Below are 17148 nucleotides of genomic sequence, written 5' to 3' on the forward strand. Positions count from 1 at the left end.
CATAAATGATGGATTTGAAGGATGAATAAGAATCCTCTCTGAGGTAGAGGATATTGTAGGCAGGTGGAAGTTAATGAAAATAATACCTGTAGGTAGTGCTCATTGGATAACTTTCCAGTATAAAAAAATAAAACCAGCCCTGCACAAAAGGACAGACTAGAGGAAGTAAAAGCAATAATTTTACATGAGTTTTTGATAAGAAGCAACAATCTTTGGATTTGATGATAACACAGGTAGTATTTTTTCAATGATATTTGTACCACATGAAACCAAATATCAAATATCAAAGTGGGCACATGCATTATTCTCTGCCGACATCCAAGGTGGAGAATGCACTGAATTCTTGGAACTGTGGGTGGGGTATGGTAGTGTTTCTACTGAATGTAAAGCCAGCCCCACTCCCTTTTCCACTATTTAAGCACTGAAGGATCACTGCCTTGAATCAGCTCAGCAAGCTCAGTCTTGCAAGCTGCAACACACACAGCTAAGAATAAAGCACAGAGGCGAGACTTGATTAAAGAAAATAGCAATGGACCTGATCCCAAACTTTTCCATGGAAACCTGGATGCTCCTGGCTACCATCCCAGCACTCCTTTACCTGTGAGTAATCTGCCCAGGCTCCTCTTCTAGTGATCAGGAATTGGGGAATGTGAATGAGATAATTCTTTCTTTACTTGTTTGGAAAATCCAAAAATAAAATGAAGGGGACATTGGTTGAGCATGAGATGTACAAAATCTTAAGTTATTGCTTTTGGTCCTATCCAAATCCCTCCTAGGGGATAAATATACATTCCTCTTCTACTAAACTCTACATTTTTTGGAAAGGATGATTGAGTGACCTCAATTAGACCTGGGTTATCCTCCAATTGAATCTCATTATTTTCACAGGGCTCAGTGAAGCAGAATACAAATAACTGGTAACTGTCTTTGCTAGGAGGCCTCTTCTGCCAGGTCTCAGAATTGTTGGTACTGTGGGGATGGGAAAAGCTTTTGTGTTGTCTTCACCTCTGTTTTCTCTGAAGCAGGAGATGTAGAGTGTTGTTCCATTTTCTCATCTCTAAGACCATTTATACAATGTCTCTAGTACATTACATTTAGTCATTTCATTTTGTGCTTTACCTGCATGTATGCATGTATGTGCACTACATGTGTACTTGGTGTCCATGAAGGTCAGAAAAGGACATTGCATCCCTTGAAATTGGAGTTAGATATGGCTGTGGTCCAATATGTAGATGCTGAGCAGTGAATTCTAGTCCTCTGTAAGATCAAGAGTGCTCTTAACCAAGGAGACACCTCTCTACCACCACTAAATGATGTATTTTTACAGCAAAGAAGACCTGACTTTGATTCTTTTCCTTCACCATTTCCTAGCATTGGTATAGGGAGTTATACTTCGCTTGCTATGAAATCTACTGGCATTCTCAAAGAAAAGACACTCTGAAGCAATTTGTATTTTAAATATTTTCTTTCTATGTTCCACTGGGAGCATCAATTAAATTTCAGTACTTCCTTTCCAAGTTAGGATGCTTTCATAATGGTATACAGGAAGAAAGTAGTTGTCCTGAGTTCCAGGATAACAAATGTGACCAACATTTTCAAATTTTTCTCCTACCTATGTGAGTTTGCATGTGTACATACCTGTTTGAGTGCGTGTGTGTGCTGTGTGTCTGTGTGTGTACAGTATTGAATCTGTGGATAGTAGATGCTCTCCCTCACCAAACACTTCATATTTTACTTCTGCCATTATTTTACATTAATAAGAGATAGATACACATGGTAACATGAAAATAGAAATCTCAAACATGATTTTATTCTTTGAAGAAAAGGCTAAGTATACAAGATGTTGTGCCTACATCTTTTCCATCTGGTCATGTTTTACAGTTAATTGAAAAGGTTTCATTTAATTCTATTTGCTCTTAAATCTTTTATGAGTTAATATTGAAGCCTTTTGCACAAGGTTAAGATTAAAGGCAAATACTATTGCTCTCTGCATTTGTGGCAACAGCCATGTGTAAAAAATGACTTTATTGGTTTATAAGTGTCAGGGATGTAAGCCTAATGCATAAGAAAATGCATTGGCTAGATTGTATGCATGCTTTGAAATAAACTTGCTTAGCTGGTTTTTAATTCAACTGTTTTTTCTGGGCCTGTTCATCAGGTCATGTGAATCTCTCAGAATAGGTGGATAAGGAAGAGAATGAACCAGTGATGACATAAATTCTAGACAGCTATGAATCAGGACAGTGGTTCTCAACCTGTGGATCTTGACCCATTCACAGGAGGAACATATCAAATATCCTACATATTTATTATTTGTATTATGGTTGATAATGATAGCAAAAGTACAGTTATAAAGTCATAGTTAGGGGTCACTATACCATGATGAACTTTATTAAATGGTCACAGCATTAGGAAGGTTGAAAATCACTGCATTAGGCAAAAATAAGAAAATATTCCTCTCCACTCAGGGAAGAACTCTCAGATACACTTGTATGTTGCATTCCCCACTAAAGATCACTACAGGGACACACTCATTGGTATCTAATCAGTTTCCTAAAAGACATAAGAAAATTACATGATGTAAAAGTATTTTAGCCTGAATCTCACATTAACATTAAAGTTATGGGACATTTGTAAATAATTTACTTTGGAACTTTCAGCCAAAGAATTCATCTACTTTTTTAGCCAACCTTTGTGTGGTTAGGGAGTGTGTCAGAGAATGTGAGGATAGAAATGAAAATTAAAAGTAATTGTCACAGTTGTAGCTTTTCCTGTTAGTTGGTGCTTACATGTTATGGTCCCTTTAGCTTGAATGTTAAAGTTCCTGTGTCTGTGACTGGTAAACTTGCATAACACACAGGGACAATCCCTATGAACTCAACCTCCAACTTTACAGGTATGGAACCTACACACATGGAAATTTTAAGAATTTGGGGATTTCTGGACAGAAACAGCTACCTTTCATGGGAAATATTCTTGGATATTGCAATGTAAATATTGCTTGAGCTCCTTGTCAGTCTTTTGGTTGTCAAAAATGGATTAGTTCCTGCATTTAGAAATGGCAGATCTTGGTGTCTCACATCGTGGATTTTCTTTATCTTACTGGTTGGATTCTTCACTGAGAGATACCAGGGCTGCAGTCTGAGGAAAAGACCACAGAGGATTGCTGCTTTCTGTCTCTCTCAGGCTCTTGTTAGCTACCTTTCTTAGACAGCTAGGAAGTATTTACTCATGGATTAGGTAGCTGGGCTTCTTACATCTACTAACTATTAAGATAAACTCTCACAGACATTGACTTCACAGGCCAATCTGATCTTTAAAACTACTACTGCTCAATGGAGACTCCTTTCTCATATTACTGGCTCTGTTGAGTTGATAAATAAAACAAACTAGGACAGGAAGTAAAAGGTGAAAAAAAAGCTTAGTTTGTGTCTCAGGGTTTTATTGCTATGAATAGACATAATGATCATAACTCTTATAGAGGACTCTATTTAATTGAGACTGGTTTACAGTTCAGAGGTTTTATTATCTTGATGGTAAGCATGCAGGTAGACATAGTGATGGAAAGGTAGCTAAGAGTTTTACATCTGAATCTGCAGGCCGCAGTAAGTGACTACCATACTGCATTGCTTGAGCAGCTGATACCTCAAAACCAGTGACTACTTCCTACAAGACCACACCTACTAGTTCCACTGCCTATAGGCCTAGGGGACATTTTTCTTTAAAAGCAACACAACTTGCAATGTTTAGTGTAGTTCTGGCATCTCTCCTTTTTCTGTGTTCAGTACAAACCCTTAGAAGTAAGTACTCTGTCATTTTTTGCTTGCTACTTTTTTACCCAGCAATGTGCCTCAGATTCACACATGCTCTAGATTAAAAGAGATCCTGAGTTTGTTCCATCTTTCAGTTCCTCTGGTTTTCTAGGTTGAGCTTATGAGGTGAATAAAAAGAACTTTGAATATGGAGATACATAATGATGCCTGTCCCTGGGATTCTCCCTCATGTTCACTTAGGTCCTGTTTATTCTTGTGCCTATGAACAGAATGATTCAGAGTCCTTGACCATTTAGGGATGACACAGTATTCACTTCAGAGAGACATGGTATTAACTCTTGTGCATAGACAAAAGTGACCATGTTTGTACCATTTAGGGAGAAAACTCTGAACAATATCAAGGTTCTCATTTCATGTACCTCCTGAATTCTTTCTCCCACTCATATATGTAAGAATTCCTCTCATTGCTAGTTATAGGTAATATCATGAGTTAATGAACTTGATTTAGTAAAATTCATATCATATGTGCCCAGTTAGATTAGGGCAATCTACTGAAAATGGTATTCAAGAGAGCAACATCTGGTAAATGTGTCTGCTACCAATTCTAACCATCTGAGTTTGATCTTTTGAAACCACTTGGTGGGAGAACAGAATTGACTACCAAATGTGGTCCTCTATTCTATACACACACACACACACACACACACACACACACACACACACACATGCTAAGTAAATTTAAAAATAATAATATTGTGTTTTCATGTCTTTTCTCTTTCCAGGGATTTTGGGAGGTTGATAGACAATGCAATAAAAAATATGAGGAAATATTGGGGTAAGTATTCTGGAAACTTCCAGTGGTTTAGTATGATTGTAAGTATTTTAGAGACTTTTACAACCACCAGTCCCATATATCTCTAGGTATCATGGTTCACAGACTGAATTAATCTGAGAAAGTTACATATCTTGACTTTTCTCTTAAACTTGATGGTCCAAGAATGGATCACCTGATATTTCTGCCTGGTGTCTAGCTATTCAACTCAATAATCATGTATGTACCACCGAGATTAACAAATGTTCCCATTTATATCTAATTATGATCTATTTGTAGAACAATTTTGTGTTTACACCTCCCTACATGGGCTACATTATACTTCATTTCATGAGACTTCTTTGATATGGGGTGAGAATTTCTAACTTGAAATATGACCTGCTCATATTTTGTATTGCACAATTTGGATTATGAGTCTTGTAGCATCTGAATCAATATCTGTGTTCCTGGGTGTGCCTCCAGCTATAAAATCTAGCTAGTTGGTTAAATCCTCATTGTTTTCCCAATGCAGGTTTTATGAGGGATGGCAACCTATTTTGGCTATAATGGATCCAGATATAATAAAACCCATGCTGCTGAGGGGCTGTTATTCTACCTTCACAAACCATTAAGTAGGCACCCATTTTTAATTTTTTTCAACATTCATTCATATATTTATGCTGTGGTAGGGGTGTGTGTGTGTGTGTGTGTGTGTATGTATGTGTGTGTGAGTGTATGTGTTAGATGTGTAGTATATGCACACATGTGTGTAGATGTCCTAGACCAACATATGTAAGGAAGCCAGAGAAGGGCATCAGGTACCCTGTTCTTTTGCTTACTCATTCCTCTAAGATGGAGTCTCTCACTGAACTTGGAATTAAACTGGCAGCAAGAAGTCCTTGGAATATTCCTCTCTCTTCCCACCACACAGCAGGTATTACAGGCACATCTGGCCATGCCCAGCCTTTGGAGCTTGTGTTTGGGATTTTATCATACACAGCAAGCACTTAAATCACTGAGCTGAAGGACCAAAGCAGCCTGATTTCTGGTTGAGCACACACTGGAAACAGCTGGAGACCTCTGGTGATCCTAAGGGACAGCATGTGTTTTGCCACACTCCCAGACTCTAGTCTCCTGACACAAGGCCACAACACCCACTAGTCCCTCCACAGGTAGAGGGTGTAACTACAGGCCATGGGGCCTCAAATCAGATCTCCATATTCATGAGGCCAGAGGGGCATAGCCAATTAAACATTCCTTCCCAGACCCTCCTCCTTGCAAAAGCTATTTAACCTCAGGTCCACACTGAGGAAACTGGGGTACAGTTTTCATCTACTTTGCACCATGACAATAAACATCTTAAAACTATAGATCATTTCTCTTCTTTGGGAACTGTCATGGGGAACAGTGGATCAGGCCTTCGCCTATAGAGCCACTGTCTAATCTCCCATAGAAGATCTCTCTCTGTTCCCAGCCATGAAGACCTCGAAACTCAACAAACCAAGCAAACAACAACAATCAAGCCAAGAACTCTCATCCCCATGGGACACAGATGAAGTACTCTCTCCCCTTCAGCCATAGGCCAATGCAGCCCATGTACACCCACTCTGTTCTTGACCCTTCTGAGGCCCCCAAACAGTGCCTGAGGGCCCACAAGTCTGAGAACCAGATGAGCTAGTTCTGGCATTCTGGCGGACCTCAGACTGTGCTCCCAGGTCCTGCAGCTTCACATAGCTCAATGCCCACCTGGTGACTGAATAGGGAGAGCACAGTCAAACTTCCTATGCTTCTGTCTCCACAAGTGACCCTAGTCTTGTGGCAAGACAGATGAGACCCACACATCAACCCAACAACTGCTCCGGGACTACAGCCCACCTCAACTGAACACTGAGCCATCTCTCCAGTACCATGTTTATACACTAGCTTTTTATCATGAAGAAATTATATCTTCATAGGGAACTGGACACAAAAGTACAAGAAGTTTCCATTTGTCTTCTCTCATTTTACCCAATGGTAATATCTGTAAACTTAGTATACCTCTGTGACAACTAATTAATAGAATTCATGCATATCATTCAGTTATTATCTATTTTATTTGCCCATATTGTGTATGTATATGTGTATGTGTATATGTATGTATCTCTAATAACCAACAGCTAATATAACAGGAACATAACAGTTCCTTCAACATGGATAAGGTTTCCTCTTGCAGTCTGATAATGTAGACATGTACAGTTTCTTTTTGATGGGAATCTATCTTTATTTACACTTTTATTAGCATATTTTATTATGCAAAATAATGGGGTTTCTTATGATATTTCTTACTGTATATAATGTCCTTGTATTAATTTTTTATTAAATTATTTTATTTATTTACATTCCAAATGTTGCCCCTCACATAGTCCCCCCTCTCAGAGTTCTCCATACCATCCCCCTCCCCATTAACTCTTAGAAAGTGCACACACACACACACACACACTCCCACCTCACCCCACCCTATATCCCCTTCTCTGGGGCATCAAGCTTCTATAGATTAGGCACATCCTCTTCCATTGAGGCCAGACAAAGCAATCCTCTGCTACATATGTGCTGGGTGACACAGACAAGCCCATGTATGTTCCTTGGATAGTGGCTTAGTCCCTGAGAGCTCTGAGCAGTCTGAGTTAGTTGATATTGTTGGTCTTTCTATGAGGTTGTCATCCCCTTCAACTCCTTCAGTCTTTCTCTTAACTCTTCCATAGGGGTCCGTGACCTTAGCCCAATGGTTGGCTGTAAGTATCTGCATCTGTCTCAGTCTGCTGCTTGTAAAACTTCTCAGAGGACAGACATGCTAGATTCCTGTCTGCAAGCACAAAATGACATCAGTAATATTGTTGCTATCTAGTTCTCTAGTATTCATGAAGAAGTGGTCTTTATTTGTGTGGAACTTCTGTAGAAACAGAACACTAGATAATAAGCTCCTAAAGCCACATGTGTTGCCTATGTGCCACCTCCAATCTCACATAGAGTTAGACATTTGAGACAAATATTAATTAAACATGTTACATTCACTAACTATACAGTCATAAATATTTTGAAATAAATGATACCTGTCTTTTACACCTGTGGAGTTTTTCAAACTTGTATATGGCAACATCTCCTTTACTTTGTATTCTAGTGGAAATTTTGAAAAATGCAATCAACTTATCTAAAAATGAAGAAGAAAAGAGTTTAAGAACATTGCTGTCTTCAATGTTCACTAGTGGAAAGTTCAAGGAGGTAATGAAATAATAAGATTTTCATTGGAAACATGAAGACAGATCTGTGAACAGATAAAATGGTGGATCACAGCCCTTTTCTAGTCAGTGTCCTCTGAATTGAAACCTCATAACAATGGCTTTTTGTGTTAATGTGACTTCTTGATTCATCCTTGGGAAAGCTGTGTCCATTGGTAATTGAGTCCCCTCATCTCACAACAAATGATAAATTGTTTCGCATGTAGATGTTCCCCATTATTAACCAGTATGCAGATTTGTTCGTGAAAATCATGAAGCGTGAGCAGAAAGAGACAATCCTATCACCATGAAAGACTAACTACCAGCACAGTTGTTGGGTGCTAGGATGTTCCATTAGTTAATATCCTGTGGACCTGACAAAATACTCCAACAAAAGCAACTAGGAGAAATGGCTTAATTTTGGATTGCATTTCCAGTGGGATAAAGTCCCTCACAGCAAGAAAACATGTGGAGAGGAGCAAGAAGCTAGCTGATTACCCTGCCTCTAACACTCAATAAACAAGAATCCCAGCTTATAAAGACTCAAGATCTAGCTGTAGCAACTGACTTCCTCTAAAGAGGCTCCACCTCCTGAAGTTTAGAGAAACAAGGCTTCAGACATGTGAGCCTATAGGTAACATTTTAAATTCAAATCACAACAGTTGTTAGTCGATACTATAACTTCCTGCTTAGATTCTGGACTTTACATTGTTAAGTCACCTCAGGAACCGAATATAAGTGAGTTGTTGGTGTTACAATTGATTACAACAACTTGTGCTTCTGCTTGGGCTGAGACCAGAGGAAACAGGAGACTTTCCTGCAACAGTATTATGACTGCAGTAGACCATCAAAGAAAAAGAGTATCTGTTGGGAGCCGACTCCTAGCTGAAAGCAGCTATCATCTTTGCGGCCATCTGAAGCCAAATACCCTAACAAGAGACTTGTTTTCAACAGCCCACAACAGATGATCACACTCTGATAAACATCTTGTTTTTCTCACATATCTTGTTTTGCTGTTTAGTGCTGTCAGCTGCAAGGCACTCGTGGTCTCCACACGTGATATCCACGCTGCAAGGCACATGATGTAGTGCCTTCAGCTGTGCTTGTCCATGAGGGCAAGGTATGTGGTAAAGGATATAAATACCCAGGATTTCCTTTCAATAAATGAGACTTGATCAGACCCTCTGTCTTGTCTCGATTCTTCGAATCTCTTGCCCTCCCATCCCTACTCCCTCTCTTGCTAGACCCTGACCCGCAGACTTGAGCAGCAGAACAGGCCTTTACAAAATGGCCCTCAAACATGGGGCAGCTCAGGCAGTTACAAGCATCTCCCAGGAAAAAGGAGCCTAGTGTCTTACTTTGCATCTTATGGTTTTGAACACACACAATGACTATGAGAACACTTATAAAAGAAAATATTTAATTGGGGCTGGCTTACAGTTTCAAAAGTTTAGTCCACTATCATTGTGGTGTGAAACATGGCAGAGTCCAGGAAGACAGGGTTCTGGAGAAGGACTTGAGAGTACTATATCTTGATCAGAAGACAGCAGAAGTTGACTGTCCCACTGGGCATGGCTTGAGCATATATAAGACTTCAAAGCCCACCTCTACAATGATACAATTCCTCTAACAAGACTGCTCCTCCTACATGTCGTTGTCCTTTACATATATACTATGAAACATATATAATATATACTATGTTGTTCTCTACATATATACTATGGAACATATGTGGCCACTCAAATACACGTGTTTGCATACACAGACACTCCACAGAAGTGAACATATATACAATATGCATCCAGACTCAATAAATAAAGTGTAACTATCATGCTATTTCTTTCTTTCTTTCTTCTTTTTTTTTCTTTTTGTTTTGTTTTTTGTTTTTTTGAGACAGTTTCTCTATGTAGCCCTGGATGTCCTGGAACTCACTCTGTAGACCAAACTGGCCTCAAACTCAGAAATCCACCTGGCTCTGCCTCCCAAGTGCTGGGATTAACGGCATGTGCCTCCACTGCATGGCTTCTTTCACTTTGTATGAGAAATATATTTGTATGTTTTACAGCATGTAACAGGCGAGCACCACCACTGCCTGGTGCTATTTCTATTTTTTTCCTATTTTTAAAATATAAATCCCTGTAAGGTTGTGTGCTTTTTAATAAAATTGTGTTCTTAAATGATCTCTGACTTTTTGAGTAATTTAGAAACAATAAAGTAACATTCAACCCTCCTAGCAAACGTCTAGGTACATAAATAGAGGTTTTCAATAGTGTGCATGGAGAGAATTTTTTGTGTCTTACCAAGAGTATTATTGGTTTTCACAACTTAATGTAATACTTCTGCTGTCTGGGTAATGTAAGCCTCCAAGGGAGGAGGAATAGCATATCTTTCAGTACCTTGAAAATGGCATGTGGTCTCAGGAATCAGTAACAATCCTTGGATGTTGTACTGAAGATGAATAAGCTTGGGCACAAATACCAGTGATTCACAAGTACTTGATACAATATTCCCTTTTGTAGTCCCCTAGGCATAGACAAGCACTCCACCTTATCCTGGTGAGGCATGGTACCTCCATGTCAGTCATTGTAATCCACACCTCACTTACACTGAAGCAGTTTGTCTGAATTCACCTTTTCTCTGAATCTATATCTCTTCATTTCTATTCTAATTCCATAGCTATTTCTGTGATTAAAATACAATGAATTTAAAACAAAAGTTATGAGGGGAAGAGTACATAATATCTCACAGTTCTAGGTTCCAGACAATCATTACAGGAAAGTTAAGGTGGAAACTTGAATCTCCTAATCATATCCACAGTCAAGAACCAAGCTAAACAAATATATACACACTTGAGCTCAATTTGCTTTCTCTATCCTCATGCAGTCAGGGACCAAAAGCAAGAGAAAGGTGTTCCTCAAAGTGCACTGGCTCTTTCCACATTAATTATGAAAAATGCCTCACAGACATGCCCACATGCCCACTTGTTGCAACCTCTCACTGAGAATCTCTTTTCAAATGAGTGTAGATTGTGATAAATTGAAAACTAAAAGGAACCCTCATACTATCCTTGTCACAATCCAACACAAGAACAGTGTTAACATTGTCAATTAAGAAAATTCACATGAAAAAGTTTAATAGAGGCCTAGATTGACCACAGCAGGGATTGTGACAATTTCTACCTTCCCTTGGCTTGTGAATTTACTCCCATTTGATACATTATGTTAGTAGGAATAGAAGGAGATGTAGATGTTAATTTCCATCTCTCTCTTCAGCATCTTTGGGGCCTACAGACACATCATTTGGAGTAAATGTTGATTCCTTTAACAACCCACAGAATCCCTTTTAACAAAAAATGAAGAAACACTTAAAATTTAATTTCTTGGACCCATTCTTTCTTTCAGTGAGTAAGTGAACTAACATTTCATTATTTATGAATGTTTCCATTTTATTTCCCAACAGTTTTATACATTTTAAAATGGATTTTAATCATTTTCATTCCCCCATTTCACTTTCTATCCTCCTTTTTATATCCTACTGGTACCCTTCTTAAACTTTTGTGAACTTTATTTCACATATATTGTCGGACTGTAGAACATCTTGAGTTGGCACTAGCCTGGAACCCTGAGACTGCAGGTGTTTGGCCACACCACCAGGGCCCTGACACACAAACTGAGACGGAAGACTGATCCAGACCTTCCAGCCACAGATGAACTCTTTTGCCAAAGTCACATAACTGAAGTAACATGTTAGTGAGGAAAACATAATGTCTGTTTAGATTAATCAGATGTCATTACTCTCAAATTGTACAACATGCATTTAATTGGTTCAATGATTCTTTGCTTTCCCAATCCAACCCTCAATTCCCATTACCTTGGTTTAATTATGCTACACCCTTCGGCCTGCGTAGTGTTTTCTTTTGACTTCCTCATCCAAAATTTTCACTACAAATGGTACCTCTCCTAAAAGAGAGGGAATTGTGGGTGGAGAGCTATGAGAAAAAGCTGGACACCTTGTTGAATGAGCTTCTGAACCCTGGATACCCCTTGGGATGGAAGACATTCAGCTCTGTTTCTAGGCCTCTGGCTCTCTCAGCTTCAGCCCCCCACAGTCCCTCCCACAGAGAGGCCCATGGTCATCGGTCACATAGGAGTAACACCCCACATGTGGCCTACATATATCTCCAATAACCTACACCTTCAGAGATGCCCCTCCTTTTATGAAAGAGAAGAGAGTGGGATGTCGGGCTGTAGAACATCTTGGGTTGGCATGGGCTTGGAACCCAGAGACTGCAGGTGTTTGTCCACGCTCCCAGAACCCAGGGCCCTGACACATGGTCTCATCTCCATTTAACCTGTAATTCCCACAATATATGACCCACTTTAATGAGCTGATTCATGGCTTTCAGTGATTTTAATGATTCATCAATATTGTCAGCTATGGAATCTTCTTGTCAACTCAGCCACCCTGTAATTTTAACTGTCAACATCCTAGCTTCTGCATATGTGAACAACCAACAGTCTAGTTTCTAATTTCCTGCAAATAGATTTATATTATTTTTCACTTCTTATGTCTAGTTTCCAAATTGTTATGTTTTAAAAGTCCCTTATAGGCTAGAGGGATGCTTCGGGTATTAAAGTTTGTATATCTCAAAGGATGTTTCAGTATGTCCTTTCTTTTAGTGCCTGAATTTGTCATTGATGGATATTTGGAATTTTTCAAATTGTTATTAATACTGTTGCTGTAATTATTTTTGTACATTCACTCAAGTGAAAATGATGAGTTTCACTATAATGTTTAATATATTATACTTACTTTGGCTGTAGAGATAGTTCAGGGGTTAAGAGCACTTGCTGTTCTTTCCAGAGCACCCATATTAGTCCTTCCAATTGAGATCAGATGACTCACAATCATTGGTAATGCCACCTCCAGAGGATCCACCACCTTGGCCATTCAGGAGCACCTTCACTCACATGCATAAAACCATATGCAGACATACCACCTACATTTAATTTAAAAATATAAAAGTAAATTGTAAACATTTTTGATACATTTCTCTAATTCTGGAAGTACATTTAATCCCAATATAGTGTTGGCTCTTCTCAAAGTATGTTTTACATCTATAAACCTGCTTTGTTCATTTTAATTTTTATTGATGTGCTTTATTGCACAGCAGAGCATCCTTGAGGTAAATTCTACTTAGATGCAGCAATATAATTCTTCTTAAATTATTTATTATATTTTAGTAGTTGCTTGGTTGATGTATTATTATTTTGTGAACTTTTACAACCATATTTACAAGTAATGTTAGTTTGGAGTTTTCTATATCTGAGAGATGTCTGCTTGATCATTGAATTAGAATGCTGTAAATCTAAAGAGACTTTTGGTCTACTCCTTTTCTGATTTTAGAAGTGTACAGGGGGATTCTGGTGTATGTATGGATTCTCTGTGAATAGTTCACAGAATTGACCACTGAAATCTTCTGGTCTTAGGTGATTCTCATTGACTTTCTTCTATCATGAATTGTATCTCATTATGTCACAGGCCTATTATACAGTCAGTTTCTATATTGTGTGAATTTCTATGAATTTATACATTCTTGTTAAATGATATAATCCAATCAATTGTTCTAATCTTCCAATTATAAATAGAATGCTTTAATATACCATTGTATTTTAAATAGCATTAATATTTCCCTAAAACTTTAACTTTATCAGTAGTTATCAGAATCTTCACTTTATTTCTAGAACAATCCCAGTTAACATTTGCCAATCTGAAGATATTCTCTCTTTTTTTTGGATATTTTATGTATTTACATTTAAAACATTAAAACATTAACTCCTTTCCTAGTTTCCCCTCCAAATCCCCTTCTCAGATTCCCCCTTCCCCTGCTTCTATGAGGATCTCATATATAGCAACGGTTTTGGGGATAGCACTTGCTCCAATTGTTCAGAACTCACATGAAGACCAAGCTGCACATATACTGCATATGTGTGGGGAGGCATAGGTAGAGCACGTGTGTGCTCTTTAGTTGATGATTCGGTCTCTGAGAGTTCCAAAATTCCAGATTAGTTGATGTTATTTGTCTTCCATAGGAGTTCTATGCCCTTCAGGACCAACAATCTTTCCACTTATTATTCCATAAGAGTTCCCAAACTTCATCCACTGTTTTGCTGTGTGTGACTGCATCTGAGTCAGATGATGGGAGGAGCCTTTTAGAGGAAAGCCATGCTAGAAGCATAACAGAGTATCATTAATAGTGTCATAGATTGGTACTTCCCATGGAATGGATCTCATGTTGAGTCAGGTTTTATTTGGCTAATTTTTAAGTCTCTGTTCCATTCCCCATCCCTACTTTTATTGTAGACAGGATAAATTTTGGGTCAAAAGTTTGGTGGGTAGGTTGGTATCTCTATCACTCCACTGAGGTCCATACCTGGCTACAGCAAATGCTGTGAGTCACAGCTAAAGTCACCACAATTGACTCTTGGGCACCTCCTGTATCTGATGTCTCTCATCCTGGAGACACCTTCCACCTCTGCACCCATAACAGTTGCAGATTTCCATTCATTCTCATGGCCAACTGGCTATCTTTTCTGTCCATGTCCCCCCACACACACCTGATCCTAAACCCTCTCAACCTCCCTCATTCCCTCTCCCAACCAGTTTCCTTCTTCCATCTGCCTCTAATGACTGCTTTCTTCTTCATTCTAAGTGAAATTCTGGCATCCATTTTTGTGCCTTCCTTCTTGTTTAGCTTCTTTGTTTCTGTGGAGTATAGCATAGGTAGCATGTATTTTATGGCTAATACTCACTTACAAGTGAGTACATACCATGCGTGTCCTTCTGGAACTGGGCGACTTCACTCAGAATGATAATTTCAAGTTTATTTCATTTAGCTGCAAATTTCATGATGTCTTTGTTTTTAGTAACTGTATAGTATTCCATTGTGTAGATGTACCACATTTTCTTTATGAATTCTTCAGTTGAGGAACATCAAGTCTATTTCTTGTTTGTGGCTATCATTAAAAAACGCTACTAGGAACATAACTAACTGTCTTGTGGGAGAGTGGAATATCTTGCCCAGGAGTGGTATAGCTGGATTTAGAGGTAGACATATTTCCACCTTGTTTGAGACCATTGTTAACTGGCTTAGAACTTCACAAGTAGGCTGGGCAAATTGGCCATCAAGCTTCCAGGAAATAATTGTTTCTATCTATCATGTTGCCATTCCTGAGCTACTGCACTTGGCTTTTATCTTGAATTCTGCAAACCGAACACAGATTCTTACATTTGCAAGGCAAGCACATTACCGTCTGAGCCATCTCACCACCCCAAATGCTCTTTCTTGAACACTATTAAGTGTAACACTCAAGTAAAGTTTAATTTATTCTAATGAACTTTAGTCTAATATGCAAAATGTGACAGCATCACTGATATGTTGGTAACATAAAGTGACTTGCCATTTTCCATCCAATGGTCTAGAACTTAAGCAATATCACAGAGAAAATGCATCTTGGTTGACATCCTCATGACTTTTGTTGTTCTGAGTACCAGAATAAATGTAATTATCCCAGATAAATCTTGCATTTTCACCATGATTTATTTTTTCTCCTCTAGTACTCTTTCCATTCCTTACCCTAGTTTTTGAAGCACTTGAAATAACTGTGTTACCAAAAGATGTTATAAGGTTTTTTAGAACTTCTGTAGAACAAGTGGAAGCAAACCATGTGCAAGAAAAAGTAAAGGTAATGGCTGGTCACACAATGATATTCATTTATTGACAGTGTTAATGTGAATGTGAGTGTACATTTTTTCCATATAACTTTCAAAAATAAACAAGGTTAAGAACATGTAAATGTTTATATTTTGAAAAAATGAAGCATTGGGAATAGAGATATGAAATAAGTCAAGGAGAAAATATTTAAAAATAAATGATACATATTATGACTGACATGACATGAAATAAATGTTTTTGAGATGAGAACTTCACATACCAAAAAAATCCCTTGTATACATTTTTTGAGGATATAAAGTAGTTAGGAGGATTTTGAAAAACATTATGGATATATTTCAACTCAGGACCATATACATGGTTGACAAACATGTCATCCTAGGATAGTCATCCAAGTTTTCATGGTATATCACTGAATTCTAGCCTAGAGTTGAATATTGGGAAGAGTTTATGGCTTTAATGATGGATCAGGAGATCACAAAGTTGCAACCGATATTAATGGCTCATTTCTTCCAGATTAAGGTCTATGGTCTTAGTTCATGCAACTGACATTGCACCTTCCAAAAACTTTTCTTTCAGCAAAGGCTATATTTTCTTCAGCTGATGATAAAATATCAGAGTTCTAGAGACAAAGAGTCTGATCAAGATAAGCAAAGATGGATCATATGTACTGACAGACAACCACAAAACAGATATTTGTTCTGGAAATATTCAAGAGGCTTTCCATATAGATGAACAAGTCTGTAAATTACAGAATAATGTTTTTGAATATTATGTGTACAGCCAGAATAAATTTCTAGAAGCACAATATTGTTATGGTGGTCAAAGCCTGAATGTTAGTCATAGCGTTTGATTCAGGCCTGGAAGTCATCAGTGGTCTCTGGATCTTGTACCACAGAACAAAATCTCATCCTCATATCAATCCTCTGAGTCAGAAGCTGTGCCTGGATATTTTCATCTAGGCATCCAGAGAACAGGAAAAGCCCCACAGTGGTGATGGTTCCTGCAAAGACAGGCTGCTAGTCTATCCAGCCTTTGGTTTACAATGAAAATTTGATTTCTTGTCTAGTTGATAAGGAATGTGTGGAGAAAGCCTTGGTACTAAACACATGTCCCATTCCTTTTCAGGTTTTCCCTTGCTTATTTTCCCATCATGGATGGCTTTTGAGGAAGCCATTGCTCTGATAGTTGAAGAATAATGGCTTTCTAATTCCAACAGTTTCTATGCAGCTATAACTCTATTACAAAGGATAGACAAATGTCTGTTGGGTTTTTTTTTTTTTTGCTTTTTTCATTTTTTCCTTGCTATCCACCTCTCTTTCTTTGTTTCTTCTTTCCTCACTCCATTCCTACTCTTATCATCCACCTTTTCCCACATGTTTCTTTCTCTCTCCAACATACTCATACATTAACCATATTCTTTAATCATCAGAATTTATTTTGACACACAGATTTAAGTATGTTTGTGTAGTGTAGAAGCCCTTTCATTTGATCTCCTAAATCCATTCTTAAGCCAATGGAATGTTGATTTATTAGAATGAAGCTGGTTTGTGTCTCTAATTAGCTACCACATCAGAG

The 17148-nt window shown here is 38.2% G+C and overlaps 1 pseudogene; it reads left to right on the forward strand.

Moving 5' to 3' along the window:
* Positions 1-529: 529 nt before the first annotated feature.
* LOC114637268 lies at positions 530-16769 on the forward strand (annotated as a pseudogene).
* The last annotated feature ends 379 nt before the right edge of the window (positions 16770-17148 follow it).

The sequence above is a fragment of the Grammomys surdaster genome, unplaced genomic scaffold (assembly GCF_004785775.1).
Source record: "Grammomys surdaster isolate TR1022 unplaced genomic scaffold, NIH_TR_1.0 125243, whole genome shotgun sequence".
NCBI lineage: Eukaryota > Metazoa > Chordata > Mammalia > Rodentia > Muridae > Grammomys > Grammomys surdaster.